This window comes from Paramisgurnus dabryanus, chromosome 19 (genome assembly GCF_030506205.2).
Source record: "Paramisgurnus dabryanus chromosome 19, PD_genome_1.1, whole genome shotgun sequence".
Lineage (NCBI taxonomy): Eukaryota > Metazoa > Chordata > Actinopteri > Cypriniformes > Cobitidae > Paramisgurnus > Paramisgurnus dabryanus.
Genome location: NC_133355.1, coordinates 33,344,522 through 33,364,677, shown reverse-complemented (window position 1 = coordinate 33,364,677; position 20,156 = coordinate 33,344,522). Strand labels below are relative to the sequence as shown.

Here is a 20,156-nt window from a genome sequence, read left to right as displayed (position 1 = left end):
AAAGTACTGTGACAAGGTCTGTATTGTACAGCATTAATATTTGTTTTGTTTGGAAAAACTGGAATAGTTAAACATGTTAATTTATTCTTAACGCCATTTCAGCATCTATGGGTATATTCATGGCGAGAACTGGTTATTGGCAACGCCAGAAATGCAGGTTAGGTGATTGGAGATGTCAAATTGCCCTTCCCTCGGTATGTGTCTATGTATAGATCAAGGTGTGTATAGTTTTTGTACTGTGGAAGGAAACCCAATAACGCAGTGCCCAGAGTAATTCCACGTTGACTCAAGGGGAACATGTAAACTCCACACAGAATGGCCTCCTGACCCAGCCAGGGCTTGAACAGGAGACCTTCTTGCTGTGAGACAACAGTGCTCTGTTTGGGATGGCCACTGTGTTGCCCCAAACATCTTATTAGAAGGGGCATCCCAATACTTAGTGTACGTTGTAACGTCAAGTAACATCTAAGAAGCCATGTCTTTATCACATTTTCCAAGTGTTGATTTTAGATTGGGAGAAAATTCTGATGAATCATCCGTAAACTAAATTGGACACCATGCATCACTAGCCTGGTTCTATATTTAACTCTCATAGCTTCAGGCACATCAGGGTACCTACCCAGGCCCAGTAGACAGGATGCTTTGCCTTTCCTGGCCAGGAGGGAGTAGGACGAATAGCCTGGTTCATTTTTCATGTTGAGTCAATTGTGTTGCTTGAAATTAACTCATCGTTTGTTAAAACAGCAAGCCCTCTGGCAGAAAGCATAAAGGGATCGTCTAGGTGATTCCACACCCAGACCGCCTCGGACACGGTATCTACATGGAAATCCCAAAGGCAGAGGCGCCTCTGACGTCCCTCGTTGCCATTCCTCTACTGCCCGGATTGCCATACACAATGGTGTTGTGCGTTAAAGCTCCGAGAGACGAGTTTAGAGGTGGGCTCGTCCGGGATTTGAACCCGGGACCTCTCGCACCCTAAGCGAGAATCATACCCCTAGACCAACGAGCCAATCGGGCAACCCCACCGGCCCCCTGGGAAACATTTTTCCAGCACGTAGCAGCCAGCTTCCAAAAAGCCAAAGCAGTCACGTGTTAGGCATAAGGGGAATTAGGTCAAATGGTAGAGCGCTCGCTTAGCATGCGAGAGGTAGCGGGATCGATGCCCGCATTCTCCACGTGGTTGACACTTGTTGCTAAATTCTCTGATGTTACAGACCCGCGGCGTGCCCTCTCTGGGTGCTTCTGTTGTTCACACTTGCAGAAAAGGGCTTCACTTTGGCTCCAGATTTTACATTTTGCCTCAAAAAGCCAACAGGTCCCAGTGTCGGTCCTCAGTATGGCACCTGAGCACACACACATGAACGTCTTCTATAAGGATGTTACTTCACAAAGCAACATGGAGCTTTACATTCCAAGAGCGTTTTATTGCCATTAAAAATTGGAATCACTTTCTTTCTATGTTCATTTGTCTTCCTGTCATTTCTGGTAAGGTATTTTTATTGCATTTCATTATCAGATTGTACATGTGAGCTGTGTGTTTCCTTTGGCCTGTACACATGAGCTGTGTGTTTTCTTTAGCCAAAACGTCGATGGATTTTTCATTTATCCTAAGGTTTCGTACATGTTTAATTTGCTTCCTTGTAATGTGCTTGTGGTTGCTGAAATTTGGCACATTGTGTATTGTTGGCCCACCGTCAGGGTGAACAGAAAACAGTGCTCAATGTTGCTTGAATTAACTCCTTTTTCGTCTACAGCCTGAGTGCTCTGGTAGAAAGGCTTAAAGGGCGGGGGATTGTTTTGGGGGTAACAAACACTGTTCCCGGGGTAACAAACACTGTTCCCTTGGACACGGTTCTGCTTGGAAACCACAAAACATCCAATAGGTCCCACCGAGATTTGAACTCGGATCGCTGGATTCAGAGTCCAGAGTGCTAACCATTACACCATGGAACCACAGTTTGCTTTTGCACCTGACTCCCTGGGTCACAGAGAAAAGGACACTCGGACAGGGACTGTCAGGTAAGCCGCAGTGAGTCGGCTAAACAAAACCTTAAGAATTGCCCCTTATTGCCGAAACCCGGGATCGAACCAGGGACCTTTAGATCTTCAGTCTAACGCTCTCCCAACTGAGCTATTTCGGCCCCAACGGCTTATGTGGCAGAAATGTCCATAAAAAATCACACAATTAAAGTGGTCAGCCAGAGGAGGTAGAATAAAACGCTTGGCCCGTACGGGGATTGAACCCGCGACCTTGGCGTTATTAGCACCACGCTCTAACCAACTAAGCTAACCGGCCACGCATTTACACGTGGAACTGCGCATGTCTCTGACAAGACTGACATGAATGTTTCATAGTGTAGCAGCAACAAGAAGCAAAGCGAGAGACGGGCTCGTCCGGGATTTGAACCCGGGACCTCTCGCACCCAAAGCGAGAATCATACCCCTAGACCAACGAGCCAAGGCGTACTACCTCGTTGCTATGCCGCTGTGAAACATGTGACCACAACATAGTCACCATGTCCTCAGGCAGTTCCTGGGGATGGGCCTGTTGGGTCCTGCTACTCTGATTAGCCACAATGAGCCAACCTGCCTTAGTGTTGGGCTGGTGTCAAAATAAGCACTTGTCGATATTAGTACATGTTAATTGCTTGAAATTTGAAATGGTGTGAAAGAACTTGACTGGTCTGAATAAATCCCAGACCTGTACCCAGCTGAACACCTTTGTTTTGACTTACAGGCTCTGAGCCAAACACTCATCACCCAATCCTATCAATGATTTGTTCCCATGGTCACAGTCATTTCTGCACAGAAAAAGCCCTTTTTGCAAAACTGCTGCAGCATAGATGGAAACAAAGTACTGTGACAAGGTCTGTATTGTACAGCATTAATATTTGTTTTGTTTGGAAAAACTGGAATAGTTAAACATGTTAATTTATTCTTAACGCCATTTCAGCATCTATGGGTATATTCATGGCGAGAACTGGTTATTGGCAACGCCAGAAATGCAGGTTAGGTGATTGGAGATGTCAAATTGCCCTTCCCTCGGTATGTGTCTATGTATAGATCAAGGTGTGTATAGTTTTTGTACTGTGGAAGGAAACCCAATAACGCAGTGCCCAGAGTAATTCCACGTTGACTCAAGGGGAACATGTAAACTCCACACAGAATGGCCTCCTGACCCAGCCAGGGCTTGAACAGGAGACCTTCTTGCTGTGAGACAACAGTGCTCTGTTTGGGATGGCCACTGTGTTGCCCCAAACATCTTATTAGAAGGGGCATCCCAATACTTAGTGTACGTTGTAACGTCAAGTAACATCTAAGAAGCCATGTCTTTATCACATTTTCCAAGTGTTGATTTTAGATTGGGAGAAAATTCTGATGAATCATCCGTAAACTAAATTGGACACCATGCATCACTAGCCTGGTTCTATATTTAACTCTCATAGCTTCAGGCACATCAGGGTACCTACCCAGGCCCAGTAGACAGGATGCTTTGCCTTTCCTGGCCAGGAGGGAGTAGGACGAATAGCCTGGTTCATTTTTCATGTTGAGTCAATTGTGTTGCTTGAAATTAACTCATCGTTTGTTAAAACAGCAAGCCCTCTGGCAGAAAGCATAAAGGGATCGTCTAGGTGATTCCACACCCAGACCGCCTCGGACACGGTATCTACATGGAAATCCCAAAGGCAGAGGCGCCTCTGACGTCCCTCGTTGCCATTCCTCTACTGCCCGGATTGCCATACACAATGGTGTTGTGCGTTAAAGCTCCGAGAGACGAGTTTAGAGGTGGGCTCGTCCGGGATTTGAACCCGGGACCTCTCGCACCCTAAGCGAGAATCATACCCCTAGACCAACGAGCCAATCGGGCAACCCCACCGGCCCCCTGGGAAACATTTTTCCAGCACGTAGCAGCCAGCTTCCAAAAAGCCAAAGCAGTCACGTGTTAGGCATAAGGGGAATTAGGTCAAATGGTAGAGCGCTCGCTTAGCATGCGAGAGGTAGCGGGATCGATGCCCGCATTCTCCACGTGGTTGACACTTGTTGCTAAATTCTCTGATGTTACAGACCCGCGGCGTGCCCTCTTTGGGTGCTTCTGTTGTTCACACTTGCAGAAAAGGGCTTCACTTTGGCTCCAGATTTTACATTTTGCCTCAAAAAGCCAACAGGTCCCAGTGTCGGTCCTCAGTATGGCACCTGAGCACACACACATGAACGTCTTCTATAAGGATGTTACTTCACAAAGCAACATGGAGCTTTACATTCCAAGAGCGTTTTATTGCCATTAAAAATTGGAATCACTTTCTTTCTATGTTCATTTGTCTTCCTGTCATTTCTGGTAAGGTATTTTTATTGCATTTCATTATCAGATTGTACATGTGAGCTGTGTGTTTCCTTTGGCCTGTACACATGAGCTGTGTGTTTTCTTTAGCCAAAACATCGATGGATTTTTCATTTATCCTAAGGTTTCGTACATGTTTAATTTGCTTCCTTGTAATGTGCTTGTGGTTGCTGAAATTTGGCACATTGTGTATTGTTGGCCCACCGTCAGGGTGAACAGAAAACAGTGCTCAATGTTGCTTGAATTAACTCCTTTTTCGTCTACAGCCTGAGTGCTCTGGTAGAAAGGCTTAAAGGGCGGGGGATTGTTTTGGGGGTAACAAACACTGTTCCCGGGGTAACAAACACTGTTCCCTTGGACACGGTTCTGCTTGGAAACCACAAAACATCCAATAGGTCCCACCGAGATTTGAACTCGGATCGCTGGATTCAGAGTCCAGAGTGCTAACCATTACACCATGGAACCACAGTTTGCTTTTGCACCTGACTCCCTGGGTCACGGAGAAAAGGACACTCGGACAGGGACTGTCAGGTAAGCCGCAGTGAGTCGGCTAAACAAAACCTTAAGAATTGCCCCTTATTGCCGAAACCCGGGATCGAACCAGGGACCTTTAGATCTTCAGTCTAACGCTCTCCCAACTGAGCTATTTCGGCCCCAACGGCTTATGTGGCAGAAATGTCCATGAGAAATCACACCATTAAAGCGGTCAGCCAGAGGAGGTAGAATAAAACGCTTGGCCCGTACGGGGATTGAACCCGCGACCTTGGCGTTATTAGCACCACGCTCTAACCAACTGAGCTAACCGGCCACGCGTTTACACGTGGAACTGCGCATGTCTCTGACAAGACTGACATGAATGTTTCATAGTGTAGCAGCAACAAGAAGCAAAGCGAGAGACGGGCTCGTCCGGGATTTGAACCCGGGACCTCTCGCACCCAAAGCGAGAATCATACCCCTAGACCAACGAGCCAAGGCGTACTACCTCGTTGCTATGCCGCTGTGAAACATGTGACCACAACATAGTCACCATGTCCTCAGGCAGTTCCTGGGGATGGGCCTGTTGGGTCCTGCTACTCTGATTAGCCACAATGAGCCAACCTGCCTTAGTGTTGGGCTGGTGTCAAAATAAGCACTTGTCGATATTAGTACATGTTAATTGCTTGAAATTTGAAATGGTGTGAAAGAACTTGACTGGTCTGAATAAATCCCAGACCTGTACCCAGCTGAACACCTTTGTTTTGACTTACAGGCTCTGAGCCAAACACTCATCACCCAATCCTATCAATGATTTGTTCCCATGGTCACAGTCATTTCTGCACAGAAAAAGCCCTTTTTGCAAAACTGCTGCAGCATAGATGGAAACAAAGTACTGTGACAAGGTCTGTATTGTACAGCATTAATATTTGTTTTGTTTGGAAAAACTGGAATAGTTAAACATGTTAATTTATTCTTAACGCCATTTCAGCATCTATGGGTATATTCATGGCGAGAACTGGTTATTGGCAACGCCAGAAATGCAGGTTAGGTGATTGGAGATGTCAAATTGCCCTTCCCTCGGTATGTGTCTATGTATAGATCAAGGTGTGTATAGTTTTTGTACTGTGGAAGGAAACCCAATAACGCAGTGCCCAGAGTAATTCCACGTTGACTCAAGGGGAACATGTAAACTCCACACAGAATGGCCTCCTGACCCAGCCAGGGCTTGAACAGGAGACCTTCTTGCTGTGAGACAACAGTGCTCTGTTTGGGATGGCCACTGTGTTGCCCCAAACATCTTTATTAGAAGGGGCATCCCAATACTTAGTGTACGTTGTAACGTCAAGTAACATCTAAGAAGCCATGTCTTTATCACATTTTCCAAGTGTTGATTTTAGATTGGGAGAAAATTCTGATGAATCATCCGTAAACTAAATTGGACACCATGCATCACTAGCCTGGTTCTATATTTAACTCTCATAGCTTCAGGCACATCAGGGTACCTACCCAGGCCCAGTAGACAGGATGCTTTGCCTTTCCTGGCCAGGAGGGAGTAGGACAAATAGCCTGGTTCATTTTTCATGTTGAGTCAATTGTGTTGCTTGAAATTAACTCATCGTTTGTTAAAACAGCAAGCCCTCTGGCAGAAAGCATAAAGGGATCGTCTAGGTGATTCCACACCCAGACCGCCTCGGACACGGTATCTACATGGAAATCCCAAAGGCAGAGGCGCCTCTGACGTCCCTCGTTGACATTCCTCTACTGCCCGGATTGCCATACACAATGGTGTTGAGCGTTAAAGCTCCGAGAGACGAGTTTAGAGGTGGGCTCGTTCGGGATTTGAACCCGGGACATCTCGCACCCTAAGCGAGAATCATACCCCTAGACCAACGAGCCAATCGGGCAACCCCACCGGCCCCCTGGGAAACATTTTTCCAGCACGTAGCAGCCAGCTTCCAAAAAGCCAAAGCAGTCACGTGTTAGGCATAAGGGGAATTAGGTCAAATGGTAGAGCGCTCGCTTAGCATGCGAGAGGTAGCGGGATCGTTGCCCGCATTCTCCACGTGGTTGACACTTGTTGCTAAATTCTCTGATGTTACAGACCCGCGGCGTGCCCTCTCTGTGGGTGCTTCTGCCGTTCACACTTGCAGAAAAGGGCTTCACTTTGGCTCCAGATTTTACATTTTGCCTCAAAAAGCCAACAGGTCCCAGTGTCGGTCCTCAGTATGGCACCTGAGCACACACATGAACGTCTTCTATAAGGATGTTACTTCACAAAGCAACATGGAGCTTTACATTCCAAGAGCGTTTTATTGCCATTAAAAATTGGAATCACTTTCTTTCTATGTTCATTTGTCTTCCTGTCATTTCTGGTAAGGTATTTTTATTGCATTTCATTATCAGATTGTACATGTGAGCTGTGTGTTTCCTTTGGCCTGTACACATGAGCTGTGTGTTTTCTTTAGCCAAAACGTCGATGGATTTTTCATTTATCCTAAGGTTTCGTACATGTTTAATTTGCTTCCTTGTAATGTGCTTGTGGTTGCTGAAATTTGGCACATTGTGTATTGTTGGCCCACCGTCAGGGTGAACAGAAAACAGTGCTCAATGTTGCTTGAATTAACTCCTTTTTCGTCTACAGCCTGAGTGCTCTGGTAGAAAGGCTTAAAGGGCGGGGGATTGTTTTGGGGGTAACAAACACTGTTCCCGGGGTAACAAACACTGTTCCCTTGGACACGGTTCTGCTTGGAAACCACAAAACATCCAATAGGTCCCACCGAGATTTGAACTCGGATCGCTGGATTCAGAGTCCAGAGTGCTAACCATTACACCATGGAACCACAGTTTGCTTTTGCACCTGACTCCCTGGGTCACGGAGAAAAGGACACTCGGACAGGGACTGTCAGGTAAGCCGCAGTGAGTCGGCTAAACAAAACCTTAAGAATTGCCCCTTATTGCCCCTTATTGCCGAAAACCGGGATCGAACCAGGGACCTTTAGATCTTCAGTCTAACGCTCTCCCAACTGAGCTATTTCGGCCCCAACGGCTTATGTGGCAGAAATGTCCATGAAAAATCACACCATTAAAGCGGTCAGCCAGAGGAGGTAGAATAAAACGCTTGGCCCGTACGGGGATTGAACCCGCGACCTTGGCGTTATTAGCACCACGCTCTAACCAACTGAGCTAACCGGCCACGCGTTTACACGTGGAACTGCGCATGTCTCTGACAAGACTGACATGAATGTTTCATAGTGTAGCAGCAACAAGAAGCAAAGCGAGAGACGGGCTCGTCCGGGATTTGAACCCGGGACCTCTCGCACCCAAAGCGAGAATCATACCCCTAGACCAACGAGCCAAGGCGTACTACCTCGTTGCTATGCCGCTGTGAAACATGTGACCACAACATAGTCACCATGTCCTCAGGCAGTTCCTGGGGATGGGCCTGTTGGGTCCTGCTACTCTGATTAGCCACAATGAGCCAACCTGCCTTAGTGTTGGGCTGGTGTCAAAATAAGCACTTGTCGATATTAGTACATGTTAATTGCTTGAAATTTGAAATGGTGTGAAAGAACTTGACTGGTCTGAATAAATCCCAGACCTGTACCCAGCTGAACACCTTTGTTTTGACTTACAGGCTCTGAGCCAAACACTCATCACCCAATCCTATCAATGATTTGTTCCCATGGTCACAGTCATTTCTGCACAGAAAAAGCCCTTTTTGCAAAACTGCTGCAGCATAGATGGAAACAAAGTACTGTGACAAGGTCTGTATTGTACAGCATTAATATTTGTTTTGTTTGGAAAAACTGGAATAGTTAAACATGTTAATTTATTCTTAACGCCATTTCAGCATCTATGGGTATATTCATGGCGAGAACTGGTTATTGGCAACGCCAGAAATGCAGGTTAGGTGATTGGAGATGTCAAATTGCCCTTCCCTCGGTATGTGTCTATGTATAGATCAAGGTGTGTATAGTTTTTGTACTGTGGAAGGAAACCCAATAACGCAGTGCCCAGAGTAATTCCACGTTGACTCAAGGGGAACATGTAAACTCCACACAGAATGGCCTCCTGACCCAGCCAGGGCTTGAACAGGAGACCTTCTTGCTGTGAGACAACAGTGCTCTGTTTGGGATGGCCACTGTGTTGCCCCAAACATCTTTATTAGAAGGGGCATCCCAATACTTAGTGTACGTTGTAACGTCAAGTAACATCTAAGAAGCCATGTCTTTATCACATTTTCCAAGTGTTGATTTTAGATTGGGAGAAAATTCTGATGAATCATCCGTAAACTAAATTGGACACCATGCATCACTAGCCTGGTTCTATATTTAACTCTCATAGCTTCAGGCACATCAGGGTACCTACCCAGGCCCAGTAGACAGGATGCTTTGCCTTTCCTGGCCAGGAGGGAGTAGGACGAATAGCCTGGTTCATTTTTCATGTTGAGTCAATTGTGTTGCTTGAAATTAACTCATCGTTTGTTAAAACAGCAAGCCCTCTGGCAGAAAGCATAAAGGGATCGTCTAGGTGATTCCACACCCAGACCGCCTCGGACACGGTATCTACATGGAAATCCCAAAGGCAGAGGCGCCTCTGACGTCCCTCGTTGACATTCCTCTACTGCCCGGATTGCCATACACAATGGTGTTGAGCGTTAAAGCTCCGAGAGACGAGTTTAGAGGTGGGCTCGTCCGGGATTTGAACCCGGGACCTCTCGCACCCTAAGCGAGAATCATACCCCTAGACCAACGAGCCAATCGGGCAACCCCACCGGCCCCCTGGGAAACATTTTTCCAGCACGTAGCAGCCAGCTTCCAAAAAGCCAAAGCAGTCACGTGTTAGGCATAAGGGGAATTAGGTCAAATGGTAGAGCGCTCGCTTAGCATGCGAGAGGTAGCGGGATCGATGCCCGCATTCTCCACGTGGTTGACACTTGTTGCTAAATTCTCTGATGTTACAGACCCGCGGCGTGCCCTCTCTGTGGGTGCTTCTGCCGTTCACACTTGCAGAAAAGGGCTTCACTTTGGCTCCAGATTTTACATTTTGCCTCAAAAAGCCAACAGGTCCCAGTGTCGGTCCTCAGTATGGCACCTGAGCACACACATGAACGTCTTCTATAAGGATGTTACTTCACAAAGCAACATGGAGCTTTACATTCCAAGAGCGTTTTATTGCCATTAAAAATTGGAATCACTTTCTTTCTATGTTCATTTGTCTTCCTGTCATTTTTTGGTAAGGTATTTTTATTGCATTTCATTATCAGATTGTACATGTGAGCTGTGTGTTTCCTTTGGCCTGTACACATGAGCTGTGTGTTTTCTTTAGCCAAAACGTAGATGGATTTTTCATTTATCCTAAGGTTTCGTACATGTTTAATTTGCTTCCTTGTAATGTGCTTGTGGTTGCTGAAATTTGGCACATTGTGTATTGTTGGCCCACCGTCAGGGTGAACAGAAAACAGTGCTCAATGTTGCTTGAATTAACTCCTTTTTCGTCTACAGCCTGAGTGCTCTGGTAGAAAGGCTTAAAGGGCGGGGGATTGTTTTGGGGGTAACAAACACTGTTCCCGGGGTAACAAACACTGTTCCCTTGGACACGGTTCTGCTTGGAAACCACAAAACATCCAATAGGTCCCACCGAGATTTGAACTCGGATCGCTGGATTCAGAGTCCAGAGTGCTAACCATTACACCATGGAACCACAGTTTGCTTTTGCACCTGACTCCCTGGGTCACAGAGAAAAGGACACTCGGACAGGGACTGTCAGGTAAGCCGCAGTGAGTCGGCTAAACAAAACCTTAAGAATTGCCCCTTATTGCCCCTAATTGCCGAAACCCGGGATCGAACCAGGGACCTTTAGATCTTCAGTCTAACGCTCTCCCAACTGAGCTATTTCGGCCCCAACGGCTTATGTGGCAGAAATGTCCATGAAAAATCACACCATTAAAGCGGTCAGCCAGAGGAGGTAGAATAAAACGCATGGCCCGTACGGGGATTGAACCCGCGACCTTGGCGTTATTAGCACCACGCTCTAACCAACTGAGCTAACCGGCCACGCGTTTACACGTGGAACTGCGCATGTCTCTGACAAGACTGACATGAATGTTTCATAGTGTAGCAGCAACAAGAAGCAAAGCGAGAGACGGGCTCGTCCGGGATTTGAACCCGGGACCTCTCGCACCCAAAGCGAGAATCATACCCCTAGACCAACGAGCCAAGGCGTACTACCTCGTTGCTATGCCGCTGTGAAACATGTGACCACAACATAGTCACCATGTCCTCAGGCAGTTCCTGGGGATGGGCCTGTTGGGTCCTGCTACTCTGATTAGCCACAATGAGCCAACCTGCCTTAGTGTTGGGCTGGTGTCAAAATAAGCACTTGTCGATATTAGTACATGTTAATTGCTTGAAATTTGAAATGGTGTGAAAGAACTTGACTGGTCTGAATAAATCCCAGACCTGTACCCAGCTGAACACCTTTGTTTTGACTTACAGGCTCTGAGCCAAACACTCATCACCCAATCCTATCAATGATTTGTTCCCATGGTCACAGTCATTTCTGCACAGAAAAAGCCCTTTTTGCAAAACTGCTGCAGCATAGATGGAAACAAAGTACTGTGACAAGGTCTGTATTGTACAGCATTAATATTTGTTTTGTTTGGAAAAACTGGAATAGTTAAACATGTTAATTTATTCTTAACGCCATTTCAGCATCTATGGGTATATTCATGGCGAGAACTGGTTATTGGCAACGCCAGAAATGCAGGTTAGGTGATTGGAGATGTCAAATTGCCCTTCCCTCGGTATGTGTCTATGTATAGATCAAGGTGTGTATAGTTTTTGTACTGTGGAAGGAAACCCAATAACGCAGTGCCCAGAGTAATTCCACGTTGACTCAAGGGGAACATGTAAACTCCACACAGAATGGCCTCCTGACCCAGCCAGGGCTTGAACAGGAGACCTTCTTGCTGTGAGACAACAGTGCTCTGTTTGGGATGGCCACTGTGTTGCCCCAAACATCTTTATTAGAAGGGGCATCCCAATACTTAGTGTACGTTGTAACGTCAAGTAACATCTAAGAAGCCATGTCTTTATCACATTTTCCAAGTGTTGATTTTAGATTGGGAGAAAATTCTGATGAATCATCCGTAAACTAAATTGGACACCATGCATCACTAGCCTGGTTCTATATTTAACTCTCATAGCTTCAGGCACATCAGGGTACCTACCCAGGCCCAGTAGACAGGATGCTTTGCCTTTCCTGGCCAGGAGGGAGTAGGACGAATAGCCTGGTTCATTTTTCATGTTGAGTCAATTGTGTTGCTTGAAATTAACTCATCGTTTGTTAAAACAGCAAGCCCTCTGGCAGAAAGCATAAAGGGATCGTCTAGGTGATTCCACACCCAGACCGCCTCGGACACGGTATCTACATGGAAATCCCAAAGGCAGAGGCGCCTCTGACGTCCCTCGTTGACATTCCTCTACTGCCCGGATTGCCATACACAATGGTGTTGAGCGTTAAAGCTCCGAGAGACGAGTTTAGAGGTGGGCTCGTCCGGGATTTGAACCCGGGACCTCTCGCACCCTAAGCGAGAATCATACCCCTAGACCAACGAGCCAATCGGGCAACCCCACCGGCCCCCTGGGAAACATTTTTCCAGCACGTAGCAGCCAGCTTCCAAAAAGCCAAAGCAGTCACGTGTTAGGCATAAGGGGAATTAGGTCAAATGGTAGAGCGCTCGCTTAGCATGCGAGAGGTAGCGGGATCGATGCCCGCATTCTCCACGTGGTTGACACTTGTTGCTAAATTCTCTGATGTTACAGACCCGCGGCGTGCCCTCTCTGTGGGTGCTTCTGCCGTTCACACTTGCAGAAAAGGGCTTCACTTTGGCTCCAGATTTTACATTTTGCCTCAAAAAGCCAACAGGTCCCAGTGTCGGTCCTCAGTATGGCACCTGAGCACACACATGAACGTCTTCTATAAGGATGTTACTTCACAAAGCAACATGGAGCTTTACATTCCAAGAGCGTTTTATTGCCATTAAAAATTGGAATCACTTTCTTTCTATGTTCATTTGTCTTCCTGTCATTTTTTGGTAAGGTATTTTTATTGCATTTCATTATCAGATTGTACATGTGAGCTGTGTGTTTCCTTTGGCCTGTACACATGAGCTGTGTGTTTTCTTTAGCCAAAACGTCGATGGATTTTTCATTTATCCTAAGGTTTCGTACATGTTTAATTTGCTTCCTTGTAATGTGCTTGTGGTTGCTGAAATTTGGCACATTGTGTATTGTTGGCCCACCGTCAGGGTGAACAGAAAACAGTGCTCAATGTTGCTTGAATTAACTCCTTTTTCGTCTACAGCCTGAGTGCTCTGGTAGAAAGGCTTAAAGGGCGGGGGATTGTTTTGGGGGTAACAAACACTGTTCCCGGGGTAACAAACACTGTTCCCTTGGACACGGTTCTGCTTGGAAACCACAAAACATCCAATAGGTCCCACCGAGATTTGAACTCGGATCGCTGGATTCAGAGTCCAGAGTGCTAACCATTACACCATGGAACCACAGTTTGCTTTTGCACCTGACTCCCTGGGTCACAGAGAAAAGGACACTCGGACAGGGACTGTCAGGTAAGCCGCAGTGAGTCGGCTAAACAAAACCTTAAGAATTGCCCCTTATTGCCCCTAATTGCCGAAACCCGGGATCGAACCAGGGACCTTTAGATCTTCAGTCTAACGCTCTCCCAACTGAGCTATTTCGGCCCCAACGGCTTATGTGGCAGAAATGTCCATGAAAAATCACACCATTAAAGCGGTCAGCCAGAGGAGGTAGAATAAAACGCATGGCCCGTACGGGGATTGAACCCGCGACCTTGGCGTTATTAGCACCACGCTCTAACCAACTGAGCTAACCGGCCACGCGTTTACACGTGGAACTGCGCATGTCTCTGACAAGACTGACATGAATGTTTCATAGTGTAGCAGCAACAAGAAGCAAAGCGAGAGACGGGCTCGTCCGGGATTTGAACCCGGGACCTCTCGCACCCAAAGCGAGAATCATACCCCTAGACCAACGAGCCAAGGCGTACTACCTCGTTGCTATGCCGCTGTGAAACATGTGACCACAACATAGTCACCATGTCCTCAGGCAGTTCCTGGGGATGGGCCTGTTGGGTCCTGCTACTCTGATTAGCCACAATGAGCCAACCTGCCTTAGTGTTGGGCTGGTGTCAAAATAAGCACTTGTCGATATTAGTACATGTTAATTGCTTGAAATTTGAAATGGTGTGAAAGAACTTGACTGGTCTGAATAAATCCCAGACCTGTACCCAGCTGAACACCTTTGTTTTGACTTACAGGCTCTGAGCCAAACACTCATCACCCAATCCTATCAATGATTTGTTCCCATGGTCACAGTCATTTCTGCACAGAAAAAGCCCTTTTTGCAAAACTGCTGCAGCATAGATGGAAACAAAGTACTGTGACAAGGTCTGTATTGTACAGCATTAATATTTGTTTTGTTTGGAAAAACTGGAATAGTTAAACATGTTAATTTATTCTTAACGCCATTTCAGCATCTATGGGTATATTCATGGCGAGAACTGGTTATTGGCAATGCCAGAAATGCAGGTTAGGTGATTGGAGATGTCAAATTGCCCTTCCCTCGGTATGTGTCTATGTATAGATCAAGGTGTGTATAGTTTTTGTACTGTGGAAGGAAACCCAATAACGCAGTGCCCAGAGTAATTCCACGTTGACTCAAGGGGAACATGTAAACTCCACACAGAATGGCCTCCTGACCCAGCCAGGGCTTGAACAGGAGACCTTCTTGCTGTGAGACAACAGTGCTCTGTTTGGGATGGCCACTGTGTTGCCCCAAACATCTTTATTAGAAGGGGCATCCCAATACTTAGTGTACGTTGTAACGTCAAGTAACATCTAAGAAGCCATGTCTTTATCACATTTTCCAAGTGTTGATTTTAGATTGGGAGAAAATTCTGATGAATCATCCGTAAACTAAATTGGACACCATGCATCACTAGCCTGGTTCTATATTTAACTCTCATAGCTTCAGGCACATCAGGGTACCTACCCAGGCCCAGTAGACAGGATGCTTTGCCTTTCCTGGCCAGGAGGGAGTAGGACGAATAGCCTGGTTCATTTTTCATGTTGAGTCAATTGTGTTGCTTGAAATTAACTCATCGTTTGTTAAAACAGCAAGCCCTCTGGCAGAAAGCATAAAGGGATCGTCTAGGTGATTCCACACCCAGATCGCCTCGGACACGGTATCTACATGGAAATCCCAAAGGCAGAGGCGCCTCTGACGTCCCTCGTTGACATTCCTCTACTGCCCGGATTGCCATACACAATGGTGTTGAGCGTTAAAGCTCCGAGAGACGAGTTTAGAGGTGGGCTCGTCCGGGATTTGAACCTGGGACCTCTCGCACCCTAAGCGAGAATCATACCCCTAGACCAACGAGCCAATCGGGCAACCCCACCGGCCCCCTGGGAAACATTTTTCCAGCACGTAGCAGCCAGCTTCCAAAAAGCCAAAGCAGTCACGTGTTAGGCATAAGGGGAATTAGGTCAAATGGTAGAGCGCTCGCTTAGCATGCGAGAGGTAGCGGGATCGATGCCCGCATTCTCCACGTGGTTGACACTTGTTGCTAAATTCTCTGATGTTACAGACCCGCGGCGTGCCCTCTCTGTGGGTGCTTCTGCCGTTCACACTTGCAGAAAAGGGCTTCACTTTGGCTCCAGATTTTACATTTTGCCTCAAAAAGCCAACAGGTCCCAGTGTCGGTCCTCAGTATGGCACCTGAGCACACACATGAACGTCTTCTATAAGGATGTTACTTCACAAAGCAACATGGAGCTTTACATTCCAAGAGCGTTTTATTGCCATTAAAAATTGGAATCACTTTCTTTCTATGTTCATTTGTCTTCCTGTCATTTCTGGTAAGGTATTTTTATTGCATTTCATTATCAGATTGTACATGTGAGCTGTGTGTTTCCTTTGGCCTGTACACATGAGCTGTGTGTTTTCTTTAGCCAAAACGTCGATGGATTTTTCATTTATCCTAAGGTTTCGTACATGTTTAATTTGCTTCCTTGTAATGTGCTTGTGGTTGCTGAAATTTGGCACATTGTGTATTGTTGGCCCACCGTCAGGGTGAACAGAAAACAGTGCTCAATGTTGCTTGAATTAACTCCTTTTTCGTCTACAGCCTGAGTGCTCTGGTAGAAAGGCTTAAAGGGCGGGGGATTGTTTTGGGGGTAACAAACACTGTTCCCGGGGTAACAAACACTGTTCCCTTGGACACGGTTCTGCTTGGAAACCACAAAACATCCAATAGGTCCCACCGAGATTTGAACTCGGATCGCTGGATTCAGAGTCCAGAGTGCTAACCATTACACCATGGAACCACAGTTTGCGTTTGCACCTGACTCCCTGGGTCACGGAGAAAAGGACACTCGGACAGGGACTGTCAGGTAAGCCGCAGTGAGTCGGCTAAACAAAACCTTAAGAATTGCCCCTTATTGCCGAAACCCGGGATCGAACCAGGGACCTTTAGATCTTCAGTCTAACGCTCTCCCAACTGAGCTATTTCGGCCCCAACGGCTTATGTGGCAGAAATGTCCATGAAAAATCACACCATTAAAGCGGTCAGCCAGAGGAGGTAGAATAAAACGCTTGGCCCGTACGGGGATTGAACCCGCGACCTTGGCGTTATTAGCACCACGCTCTAACCAACTGAGCTAACCGGCCACGCGTTTACACGTGGAACTGCGCATGTCTCTGACAAGACTGACATGAATGTTTCATAGTGTAGCAGCAACAAGAAGCAAAGCGAGAGACGGGCTCGTCCGGGATTTGAACCCGGGACCTCTCGCACCCAAAGCGAGAATCATACCCCTAGACCAACGAGCCAAGGCGTACTACCTCGTTGCTATGCCGCTGTGAAACATGTGACCACAACATAGTCACCATGTCCTCAGGCAGTTCCTGGGGATGGGCCTGTTGGGTCCTGCTACTCTGATTAGCCACAATGAGCCAACCTGCCTTAGTGTTGGGCTGGTGTCAAAATAAGCACTTGTCGATATTAGTACATGTTAATTGCTTGAAATTTGAAATGGTGTGAAAGAACTTGACTGGTCTGAATAAATCCCAGACCTGTACCCAGCTGAACACCTTTGTTTTGACTTACAGGCTCTGAGCCAAACACTCATCACCCAATCCTATCAATGATTTGTTCCCATGGTCACAGTCATTTCTGCACAGAAAAAGCCCTTTTTGCAAAACTGCTGCAGCATAGATGGAAACAAAGTACTGTGACAAGGTCTGTATTGTACAGCATTAATATTTGTTTTGTTTGGAAAAACTGGAATAGTTAAACATGTTAATTTATTCTTAACGCCATTTCAGCATCTATGGGTATATTCATGGCGAGAACTGGTTATTGGCAACGCCAGAAATGCAGGTTAGGTGATTGGAGATGTCAAATTGCCCTTCCCTCGGTATGTGTCTATGTATAGATCAAGGTGTGTATAGTTTTTGTACTGTGGAAGGAAACCCAATAACGCAGTGCCCAGAGTAATTCCACGTTGACTCAAGGGGAACATGTAAACTCCACACAGAATGGCCTCCTGACCCAGCCAGGGCTTGAACAGGAGACCTTCTTGCTGTGAGACAACAGTGCTCTGTTTGGGATGGCCACTGTGTTGCCCCAAACATCTTTATTAGAAGGGGCATCCCAATACTTAGTGTACGTTGTAACGTCAAGTAACATCTAAGAAGCCATGTCTTTATCACATTTTCCAAGTGTTGATTTTAGATTGGGAGAAAATTCTGATGAATCATCCGTAAACTAAATTGGACACCATGCATCACTAGCCTGGTTCTATATTTAACTCTCATAGCTTCAGGCACATCAGGGTACCTACCCAGGCCCAGTAGACAGGATGCTTTGCCTTTCCTGGCCAGGAGGGAGTAGGACGAATAGCCTGGTTCATTTTTCATGTTGAGTCAATTGTGTTGCTTGAAATTAACTCATCGTTTGTTAAAACAGCAAGCCCTCTGGCAGAAAGCATAAAGGGATCGTCTAGGTGATTCCACACCCAGACCGCCTCGGACACGGTATCTACATGGAAATCCCAAAGGCAGAGGCGCCTCTGACGTCCCTCGTTGACATTCCTCTACTGCCCGGATTGCCATACACAATGGTGTTGAGCGTTAAAGCTCCGAGAGACGAGTTTAGAGGTGGGCTCGTCCGGGATTTGAACCCGGGACCTCTCGCACCCTAAGCGAGAATCATACCCCTAGACCAACGAGCCAATCGGGCAACCCCACCGGCCCCCTGGGAAACATTTTTCCAGCACGTAGCAGCCAGCTTCCAAAAAGCCAAAGCAGTCACGTGTTAGGCATAAGGGGAATTAGGTCAAATGGTAGAGCGCTCGCTTAGCATGCGAGAGGTAGCGGGATCGATGCCCGCATTCTCCACGTGGTTGACACTTGTTGCTAAATTCTCTGATGTTACAGACCCGCGGCGTGCCCTCTCTGTGGGTGCTTCTGCCGTTCACACTTGCAGAAAAGGGCTTCACTTTGGCTCCAGATTTTACATTTTGCCTCAAAAAGCCAACAGGTCCCAGTGTCGGTCCTCAGTATGGCACCTGAGCACACACATGAACGTCTTCTATAAGGATGTTACTTCACAAAGCAACATGGAGCTTTACATTCCAAGAGCGTTTTATTGCCATTAAAAATTGGAATCACTTTCTTTCTATGTTCATTTGTCTTCCTGTCATTTCTGGTAAGGTATTTTTATTGCATTTCATTATCAGATTGTACATGTGAGCTGTGTGTTTCCTTTGGCCTGTACACATGAGCTGTGTGTTTTCTTTAGCCAAAACGTCGATGGATTTTTCATTTATCCTAAGGTTTCGTACATGTTTAATTTGCTTCCTTGTAATGTGCTTGTGGTTGCTGAAATTTGGCACATTGTGTATTGTTGGCCCACCGTCAGGGTGAACAGAAAACAGTGCTCAATGTTGCTTGAATTAACTCCTTTTTCGTCTACAGCCTGAGTGCTCTGGTAGAAAGGCTTAAAGGGCGGGGGATTGTTTTGGGGGTAACAAACACTGTTCCCTTGGACACGGTTCTGCTTGGAAACCACAAAACATCCAATAGGTCCCACCGAGATTTGAACTCGGATCGCTGGATTCAGAGTCCAGAGTGCTAACCATTACACCATGGAACCACAGTTTGCTTTTGCACCTGACTCCCTGGGTCACGGAGAAAAGGACACTCGGACAGGGACTGTCAGGTAAGCCGCAGTGAGTCGGCTAAACAAAACCTTAAGAATTGCCCCTTATTGCCGAAACCCGGGATCGAACCAGGGACCTTTAGATCTTCAGTCTAACGCTCTCCCAACTGAGCTATTTCGGCCCCAACGGCTTATGTGGCAGAAATGTCCATGAAAAATCACACCATTAAAGCGGTCAGCCAGAGGAGGTAGAATAAAACGCTTGGCCCGTACGGGGATTGAACCCGCGACCTTGGCGTTATTAGCACCACGCTCTAACCAACTGAGCTAACCGGCCACGCGTTTACACGTGGAACTGCGCATGTCTCTGACAAGACTGACATGAATGTTTCATAGTGTAGCAGCAACAAGAAGCAAAGCGAGAGACGGGCTCGTCCGGGATTTGAACCCGGGACCTCTCGCACCCAAAGCGAGAATCATACCCCTAGACCAACGAGCCAAGGCGTACTACCTCGTTGCTATGCCGCTGTGAAACATGTGACCACAACATAGTCACCATGTCCTCAGGCAGTTCCTGGGGATGGGCCTGTTGGGTCCTGCTACTCTGATTAGCCACAATGAGCCAACCTGCCCTAGTGTTGGGCTGGTGTCAAAATAAGCACTTATCGATATTAGTACATGTTAATTGCTTGAAATTTGAAATGGTGTGAAAGAACTTGACTGGTCTGAATAAATCCCAGACCTGTACCCAGCTGAACACCTTTGTTATGACTTACAGGCTCTGAGCCAAACACTCATCACCCAATCCTATCAATGATTTGTTCCCAGGGTCACAGTCATTTCTGCACAGAAAAAGCCCTTTTTGCAAAACTGCTGCAGCATAGATGGAAACAAAGTACTGTGACAAGGTCTGTATTGTACAGCATTAATATTTGTTTTGTTTGGAAAAACTGGAATAGTTAAACATGTTAATTTATTCTTAACGCCATTTCAGCATCTATGGGTATATTCATGGCGAGAACTGGTTATTGGCAACGCCAGAAATGCAGGTTAGGTGAATTGGAGATGTCAAATT

The 20,156-nt window shown here is 46.6% G+C and overlaps 35 non-coding genes across 35 annotated transcripts; all 35 read right to left on the bottom strand.

The window, feature by feature from the left end:
• Nucleotides 1-937: 937 nt before the first annotated feature.
• On the bottom strand, nucleotides 938-1,009 carry trnap-agg (transfer RNA proline (anticodon AGG)). The gene has a single exon. It is a non-coding gene; the product is annotated as a tRNA-Pro (tRNA).
• An 872-nt stretch (nucleotides 1,010-1,881) lies between these two features.
• Nucleotides 1,882-1,953, bottom strand: trnaq-cug (transfer RNA glutamine (anticodon CUG)). The gene has a single exon. It is a non-coding gene; the product is annotated as a tRNA-Gln (tRNA).
• Nucleotides 1,954-2,068: 115 nt separating this feature from the next.
• trnaf-gaa (transfer RNA phenylalanine (anticodon GAA)) lies at nucleotides 2,069-2,141 on the bottom strand. The gene has a single exon. It is a non-coding gene; the product is annotated as a tRNA-Phe (tRNA).
• Nucleotides 2,142-2,222: 81 nt separating this feature from the next.
• trnai-aau (transfer RNA isoleucine (anticodon AAU)) lies at nucleotides 2,223-2,296 on the bottom strand. Its single transcript has one exon. It is a non-coding gene; the product is annotated as a tRNA-Ile (tRNA).
• A 90-nt stretch (nucleotides 2,297-2,386) lies between these two features.
• On the bottom strand, nucleotides 2,387-2,458 carry trnap-ugg (transfer RNA proline (anticodon UGG)). Its single transcript has one exon. It is a non-coding gene; the product is annotated as a tRNA-Pro (tRNA).
• A 1,330-nt stretch (nucleotides 2,459-3,788) lies between these two features.
• Nucleotides 3,789-3,860, bottom strand: trnap-agg (transfer RNA proline (anticodon AGG)). The gene has a single exon. It is a non-coding gene; the product is annotated as a tRNA-Pro (tRNA).
• An 872-nt stretch (nucleotides 3,861-4,732) lies between these two features.
• On the bottom strand, nucleotides 4,733-4,804 carry trnaq-cug (transfer RNA glutamine (anticodon CUG)). Its single transcript has one exon. It is a non-coding gene; the product is annotated as a tRNA-Gln (tRNA).
• Nucleotides 4,805-4,919: 115 nt separating this feature from the next.
• trnaf-gaa (transfer RNA phenylalanine (anticodon GAA)) lies at nucleotides 4,920-4,992 on the bottom strand. The gene has a single exon. It is a non-coding gene; the product is annotated as a tRNA-Phe (tRNA).
• Nucleotides 4,993-5,073: 81 nt separating this feature from the next.
• On the bottom strand, nucleotides 5,074-5,147 carry trnai-aau (transfer RNA isoleucine (anticodon AAU)). Its single transcript has one exon. It is a non-coding gene; the product is annotated as a tRNA-Ile (tRNA).
• Nucleotides 5,148-5,237: 90 nt separating this feature from the next.
• trnap-ugg (transfer RNA proline (anticodon UGG)) lies at nucleotides 5,238-5,309 on the bottom strand. Its single transcript has one exon. It is a non-coding gene; the product is annotated as a tRNA-Pro (tRNA).
• Nucleotides 5,310-6,640: 1,331 nt separating this feature from the next.
• Nucleotides 6,641-6,712, bottom strand: trnap-agg (transfer RNA proline (anticodon AGG)). Its single transcript has one exon. It is a non-coding gene; the product is annotated as a tRNA-Pro (tRNA).
• An 872-nt stretch (nucleotides 6,713-7,584) lies between these two features.
• On the bottom strand, nucleotides 7,585-7,656 carry trnaq-cug (transfer RNA glutamine (anticodon CUG)). The gene has a single exon. It is a non-coding gene; the product is annotated as a tRNA-Gln (tRNA).
• Nucleotides 7,657-7,781: 125 nt separating this feature from the next.
• trnaf-gaa (transfer RNA phenylalanine (anticodon GAA)) lies at nucleotides 7,782-7,854 on the bottom strand. The gene has a single exon. It is a non-coding gene; the product is annotated as a tRNA-Phe (tRNA).
• Nucleotides 7,855-7,935: 81 nt separating this feature from the next.
• trnai-aau (transfer RNA isoleucine (anticodon AAU)) lies at nucleotides 7,936-8,009 on the bottom strand. Its single transcript has one exon. It is a non-coding gene; the product is annotated as a tRNA-Ile (tRNA).
• Nucleotides 8,010-8,099: 90 nt separating this feature from the next.
• Nucleotides 8,100-8,171, bottom strand: trnap-ugg (transfer RNA proline (anticodon UGG)). The gene has a single exon. It is a non-coding gene; the product is annotated as a tRNA-Pro (tRNA).
• A 1,331-nt stretch (nucleotides 8,172-9,502) lies between these two features.
• Nucleotides 9,503-9,574, bottom strand: trnap-agg (transfer RNA proline (anticodon AGG)). Its single transcript has one exon. It is a non-coding gene; the product is annotated as a tRNA-Pro (tRNA).
• An 873-nt stretch (nucleotides 9,575-10,447) lies between these two features.
• trnaq-cug (transfer RNA glutamine (anticodon CUG)) lies at nucleotides 10,448-10,519 on the bottom strand. Its single transcript has one exon. It is a non-coding gene; the product is annotated as a tRNA-Gln (tRNA).
• Nucleotides 10,520-10,644: 125 nt separating this feature from the next.
• trnaf-gaa (transfer RNA phenylalanine (anticodon GAA)) lies at nucleotides 10,645-10,717 on the bottom strand. The gene has a single exon. It is a non-coding gene; the product is annotated as a tRNA-Phe (tRNA).
• Nucleotides 10,718-10,798: 81 nt separating this feature from the next.
• trnai-aau (transfer RNA isoleucine (anticodon AAU)) lies at nucleotides 10,799-10,872 on the bottom strand. Its single transcript has one exon. It is a non-coding gene; the product is annotated as a tRNA-Ile (tRNA).
• Nucleotides 10,873-10,962: 90 nt separating this feature from the next.
• Nucleotides 10,963-11,034, bottom strand: trnap-ugg (transfer RNA proline (anticodon UGG)). Its single transcript has one exon. It is a non-coding gene; the product is annotated as a tRNA-Pro (tRNA).
• A 1,331-nt stretch (nucleotides 11,035-12,365) lies between these two features.
• On the bottom strand, nucleotides 12,366-12,437 carry trnap-agg (transfer RNA proline (anticodon AGG)). Its single transcript has one exon. It is a non-coding gene; the product is annotated as a tRNA-Pro (tRNA).
• Nucleotides 12,438-13,310: 873 nt separating this feature from the next.
• trnaq-cug (transfer RNA glutamine (anticodon CUG)) lies at nucleotides 13,311-13,382 on the bottom strand. The gene has a single exon. It is a non-coding gene; the product is annotated as a tRNA-Gln (tRNA).
• Nucleotides 13,383-13,507: 125 nt separating this feature from the next.
• Nucleotides 13,508-13,580, bottom strand: trnaf-gaa (transfer RNA phenylalanine (anticodon GAA)). The gene has a single exon. It is a non-coding gene; the product is annotated as a tRNA-Phe (tRNA).
• Nucleotides 13,581-13,661: 81 nt separating this feature from the next.
• On the bottom strand, nucleotides 13,662-13,735 carry trnai-aau (transfer RNA isoleucine (anticodon AAU)). Its single transcript has one exon. It is a non-coding gene; the product is annotated as a tRNA-Ile (tRNA).
• Nucleotides 13,736-13,825: 90 nt separating this feature from the next.
• trnap-ugg (transfer RNA proline (anticodon UGG)) lies at nucleotides 13,826-13,897 on the bottom strand. The gene has a single exon. It is a non-coding gene; the product is annotated as a tRNA-Pro (tRNA).
• A 1,331-nt stretch (nucleotides 13,898-15,228) lies between these two features.
• trnap-agg (transfer RNA proline (anticodon AGG)) lies at nucleotides 15,229-15,300 on the bottom strand. The gene has a single exon. It is a non-coding gene; the product is annotated as a tRNA-Pro (tRNA).
• An 872-nt stretch (nucleotides 15,301-16,172) lies between these two features.
• Nucleotides 16,173-16,244, bottom strand: trnaq-cug (transfer RNA glutamine (anticodon CUG)). The gene has a single exon. It is a non-coding gene; the product is annotated as a tRNA-Gln (tRNA).
• Nucleotides 16,245-16,359: 115 nt separating this feature from the next.
• Nucleotides 16,360-16,432, bottom strand: trnaf-gaa (transfer RNA phenylalanine (anticodon GAA)). The gene has a single exon. It is a non-coding gene; the product is annotated as a tRNA-Phe (tRNA).
• Nucleotides 16,433-16,513: 81 nt separating this feature from the next.
• On the bottom strand, nucleotides 16,514-16,587 carry trnai-aau (transfer RNA isoleucine (anticodon AAU)). The gene has a single exon. It is a non-coding gene; the product is annotated as a tRNA-Ile (tRNA).
• Nucleotides 16,588-16,677: 90 nt separating this feature from the next.
• trnap-ugg (transfer RNA proline (anticodon UGG)) lies at nucleotides 16,678-16,749 on the bottom strand. The gene has a single exon. It is a non-coding gene; the product is annotated as a tRNA-Pro (tRNA).
• Nucleotides 16,750-18,080: 1,331 nt separating this feature from the next.
• Nucleotides 18,081-18,152, bottom strand: trnap-agg (transfer RNA proline (anticodon AGG)). Its single transcript has one exon. It is a non-coding gene; the product is annotated as a tRNA-Pro (tRNA).
• Nucleotides 18,153-19,003: 851 nt separating this feature from the next.
• trnaq-cug (transfer RNA glutamine (anticodon CUG)) lies at nucleotides 19,004-19,075 on the bottom strand. The gene has a single exon. It is a non-coding gene; the product is annotated as a tRNA-Gln (tRNA).
• A 115-nt stretch (nucleotides 19,076-19,190) lies between these two features.
• Nucleotides 19,191-19,263, bottom strand: trnaf-gaa (transfer RNA phenylalanine (anticodon GAA)). The gene has a single exon. It is a non-coding gene; the product is annotated as a tRNA-Phe (tRNA).
• Nucleotides 19,264-19,344: 81 nt separating this feature from the next.
• On the bottom strand, nucleotides 19,345-19,418 carry trnai-aau (transfer RNA isoleucine (anticodon AAU)). The gene has a single exon. It is a non-coding gene; the product is annotated as a tRNA-Ile (tRNA).
• A 90-nt stretch (nucleotides 19,419-19,508) lies between these two features.
• Nucleotides 19,509-19,580, bottom strand: trnap-ugg (transfer RNA proline (anticodon UGG)). Its single transcript has one exon. It is a non-coding gene; the product is annotated as a tRNA-Pro (tRNA).
• Nucleotides 19,581-20,156: the final 576 nt, after the last annotated feature.